Source organism: Coregonus lavaretus, assembly GCF_964263955.1.
Source record: "Coregonus lavaretus genome assembly, contig: HAP1_SCAFFOLD_2310, whole genome shotgun sequence".
Classification (NCBI taxonomy): domain Eukaryota; kingdom Metazoa; phylum Chordata; class Actinopteri; order Salmoniformes; family Salmonidae; genus Coregonus; species Coregonus lavaretus.
Genome location: NW_028158336.1, coordinates 37,501 through 42,573, shown reverse-complemented (window position 1 = coordinate 42,573; position 5,073 = coordinate 37,501). Strand labels below are relative to the sequence as shown.

The 5,073-nt window shown below is 47.3% G+C and overlaps 1 pseudogene across 1 annotated transcript in view; it reads left to right on the top strand.

Annotated features, from left to right (window-relative positions):
* Nucleotides 1-811: 811 nt before the first annotated feature.
* Nucleotides 812-5,073, top strand: part of LOC311124112 (polypyrimidine tract-binding protein 3-like) — a 41,327-nt pseudogene continuing 37,065 nt past the window's right edge. Inside the window, exon 1 of the transcript XR_014615159.1 lies at nt 812-883. The product of XR_014615159.1 is annotated as a polypyrimidine tract-binding protein 3-like (transcript). The remainder of the gene's footprint in view (nt 884-5,073) is intronic.

Here is a 5,073-nt window from a genome sequence, read left to right as displayed (position 1 = left end):
TCTCTAGTCCATCAGTCTCTATACTATTAGTCCATCAGTCTCTATACTATTAGTCCATCAGTCTCTATACTATTAGTCCATCAGTCTCTATACTATTAGTCCATCAGTCTCTATACTATTAGTCCATCAGTCTCTATACTATTAGTCCATCAGTCTCTATACTATTAGTCCATCAGTCTCTAGTCCATCAGTCTCTATACTATTAGTCCATCAGTCTCTATACTATTAGTCCATCAGTCTCTATACTATTAGTCCATCAGTCTCTATACTATTAGTCCATCAGTCTCTATACTATTAGTCCATCAGTCTCTATACTATTAGTCCATCAGTCTCTATACTATTAGTCCATCAGTCTCTATACTATTAGTCCATCAGTCTCTATACTATTAGTCCATCAGTCTCTATACTATTAGTCCATCAGTCTCTATACTATTAGTCCATCAGTCTCTAGTCCATCAGTCTCTATACTATTAGTCCATCAGTCTCTAGTCCATCAGTCTCTATACTATTAGTCCATCAGTCTCTATACTATTAGTCCATCAGTCTCTATACTATTAGTCCATCAGTCTCTAGTCCATCAGTCTCTATACTATTAGTCCATCAGTCTCTATACTATTAGTCCATCAGTCTCTATACTATTAGTCCATCAGTCTCTATACTATTAGTCCATCAGTCTCTAATCCATCAGTCTCTATACTATACAGGGAGTAACAGTAACCTAACGTCTCTCCTGTTCTGTCTTGTCTTGCAGCAGGGAGTAACAGTAACCTAACGTCCCTCTAACGTCTGTTCTGTCTTGTCTTGCAGCAGGGATCTAAGAAGCCTCTTTCTTCTGCTGTCTTGTGCGGCCGTACTATCATGAGCACCTCTACTCCATCCACAGGTACGTTTTCTCTCTCACCAACCCCATCAACAGACCTCTGACCTCTACCCTCTGACCTGTACCCTCTGACCTCTACCCTCTGACCTCTACCCTCTGACCTCTACCCTATATGTATGTACACATACTGTAGGTTGGGATTCAATCCCACCGCATTCACTGTAAAGGCTCTATATGTCGGCTCAATTGGAGATTTCCTTTAAAAGCTGCATGTCGCCAATACACCATCGGATTTAATCCCGGCCATAGTCTGCCACGCCAATACACCATCGGATTTAATCCCGGCCATAGTCTGCCACGCCAATACACCATCGGATTTAATCCCGGCCATAGTCTGCCACGCCAATACACCATCGGATTTAATCCCGGCCATAGTCTGCCACGCCAATACACCATCGGATTTAATCCCGGCCATAGTCTGCCACGCCAATACACCATCGGATTTAATCCCGGCCATAGTCTGCCACGCCAATACACCATCGGATTTAATCCCGGCCATAGTCTGCCACGCCAATACACCATCGGATTTAATCCCGGCCATAGTCTGCCACGCCAATACACCATCGGATTTAATCCCGGCCATAGTCTGCCACGCCAATACACCATCGGATTTAATCCCGGCCATAGTCTGCCACGCCAATACACCATCGGATTTAATCCCGGCCATAGTCTGCCACGCCAATACACCATCGGATTTAATCCCGGCCATAGTCTGCCACGCCAATACACCATCGGATTTAATCCCGGCCATAGTCTGCCACGCCAATACACCATCGGATTTAATCCCGGCCATAGTCTGCCACGCCAATACACCATCGGATTTAATCCCGGCCATAGTCTGCCACGCCAATACACCATCGGATTTAATCCCGGCCATAGTCTGCCACGCCAATACACCATCGGATTTAATCCCGGCCATAGTCTGCCACGCCAATACACCATCGGATTTAATCCCGGCCATAGTCTGCCACGCCAATACACCATCGGATTTAATCCCGGCCATAGTCTGCCACGCCAATACACCATCGGATTTAATCCCGGCCATAGTCTGCCACGCCAATACACCATCGGATTTAATCCCGGCCATAGTCTGCCACGCCAATACACCATCGGATTTAATCCCGGCCATAGTCTGCCACGCCAATACACCATCGGATTTAATCCCGGCCATAGTCTGCCACGCCAATACACCATCGGATTTAATCCCGGCCATAGTCTGCCACGCCAATACACCATCGGATTTAATCCCGGCCATAGTCTGCCACGCCAATACACCATCGGATTGAATCCCGGCCATAGTCTGCCACGCCAATACACCATCGGATTGAATCCCGGCCATAGTCTGCCACGCCAATACACCATCGGATTGAATCCCGGCCATAGTCTGCCACGCCAATACACCATCGGATTTAATCCCGGCCATAGTCTGCCACGCCAATACACCATCGGATTTAATCCCGGCCATAGTCTGCCACGCCAATACACCATCGGATTTAATCCCGGCCATAGTCTGCCACGCCAATACACCATCGGATTTAATCCCGGCCATAGTCTGCCACGCCAATACACCATCGGATTTAATCCCGGCCATAGTCTGCCACGCCAATACACCATCGGATTGAATCCCGGCCATAGTCTGCCACGCCAATACACCATCGGATTGAATCCCGGCCATAGTCTGCCACGCCAATACACCATCGGATTGAATCCCGGCCATAGTCTGCCACGCCAATACACCATCGGATTGAATCCCGGCCATAGTCTGCCACGCCAATACACCATCGGATTTAATCCCGGCCATAGTCTGCCACGCCAATACACCATCGGATTTAATCCCGGCCATAGTCTGCCACGCCAATACACCATCGGATTTAATCACGGCCATAGTCTGCCACGCCAATACACCATCGGATTTAATCCCGGCCATAGTCTGCCACGCCAATACACCATCGGATTTAATCCCGGCCATAGTCTGCCACGCCAATACACCATCGGATTTAATCCCGGCCATAGTCTGCCACGCCAATACACCATCGGATTTAATCCCGGCCATAGTCTGCCACGCCAATACACCATCGGATTTAATCCCGGCCATAGTCTGCCACGCCAATACACCATCGGATTTAATCCCGGCCATAGTCTGCCACGCCAATACACCATCGGATTTAATCCCGGCCATAGTCTGCCACGCCAATACACCATCGGATTTAATCCCGGCCATAGTCTGCCACGCCAATACACCATCGGATTTAATCCCGGCCATAGTCTGCCACGCCAATACACCATCGGATTTAATCCCGGCCATAGTCTGCCACGCCAATACACCATCGGATTTAATCCCGGCCATAGTCTGCGACGCCAATACACGATCGGATTTAATCCCGGCCATAGTCTGCGACCCAGTTGGCCTATCATAAGAATGTTATCATGTACCACCGTTGGTCACGTAAAGCATTGGTTACTGGTTATAATGCAATGCTACCCAGGAGGTTCTCCTGGAGACGGGATGCAGAATACAACACATCACAAGTGAATAAAAAGAGCAGCCACTGATTGGTCCCTGTGTTTCCATGGTAACATACTGGTAACCTCTGATTGGCTGACAGAGAGGAGATTAATCTAATTGTGCTGTTGACTGATTTTATTGGCTTTAATTAGATTTACTAAGGTCCCATCTCCTGGAATGGACACAAACGTAAGCACACACACACACACACACACACACACACACACACACACACACACACACACACACACACACACACACACATGCTCTCAGACAGGAAATGGATGGGCATGGCTTTCAGATGGGAAGCCTCCCTCACCATATGATGTGTTGTTGAACAACTCCAAGACTCTGTCAGACCACTGATCTGTTTCAACTGAGATCTAAGTGGCATCCTATTCTCTACATAGTGCACTACTTTTGACCAAATCCCATAGGGAAACATAGTGCACTATATAGGGAATAGGGTGCCATTTGTGATGCAGTCTGTATCATTAATCAATGAAGGGGTTTGATCATTAAAATGCCGCTGCTCCTTTGGCTTCTTCATTTGGGACATCCACAGAATCAGCTGGAGCTGAGTGTCGGCTGAGTCACATCCAGCTGTCTACTTCTACTGAGACCTGACTACATACTGACACATCCAGCTGTCTACTTCTACTGAGACCTGACTACATACTGACACATCCAGCTGTCTACTTCTACTGAGACCTGACTACATACTGACACATCCAGCTGTCTACTTCTACTGAGACCTGACTACATACTGACACATCCAGCTGTCTACTTCTACTGAGACCTGACTACATACTGACACATCCAGCTGTCTACTTCTACTGAGACCTGACTACATACTGACACATCCAGCTGTCTACTTCTACTGAGACCTGACTACATACTGACACATCCAGCTGTCTACTTCTACTGAGACCTGACTACATACTGACACATCCAGCTGTCTACTTCTACTGAGACCTGACTACATACTGACACATCCAGCTGTCTACTTCTACTGAGACCTGACTACATACTGACACATCCAGCTGTCTACTTCTACTGAGACCTGACTACATACTGACACATCCAGCTGTCTACTTCTACTGAGACCTGACTACATACTGACACATCCAGCTGTCTACTTCTACTGAGACCTGACTACATACTGACACATCCAGCTGTCTACTTCTACTGAGACCTGACTACATACTGACACATCCAGCTGTCTACTTCTACTGAGACCTGACTACATACTGACACATCCAGCTGTCTACTTCTACTGAGACCTGACTACATACTGACACATCCAGCTGTCTACTTCTACTGAGACCTGACTACATACTGACACATCCAGCTGTCTACTTCTACTGAGACCTGACTACATACTGACACATCCAGCTGTCTACTTCTACTGAGACCTGACTACATACTGACACATCCAGCTGTCTACTTCTACTGAGACCTGACTACATACTGACACATCCAGCTGTCTACTTCTACTGAGACCTGACTACATACTGACACATCCAGCTGTCTACTTCTACTGAGACCTGACTACATACTGACACATCCAGCTGTCTACTTCTACTGAGACCTGACTACATACTGACACATCCAGCTGTCTACTTCTACTGAGACCTGACTACATACTGACACATCCAGCTGTCTACTTCTACTGAGACCTGACTAC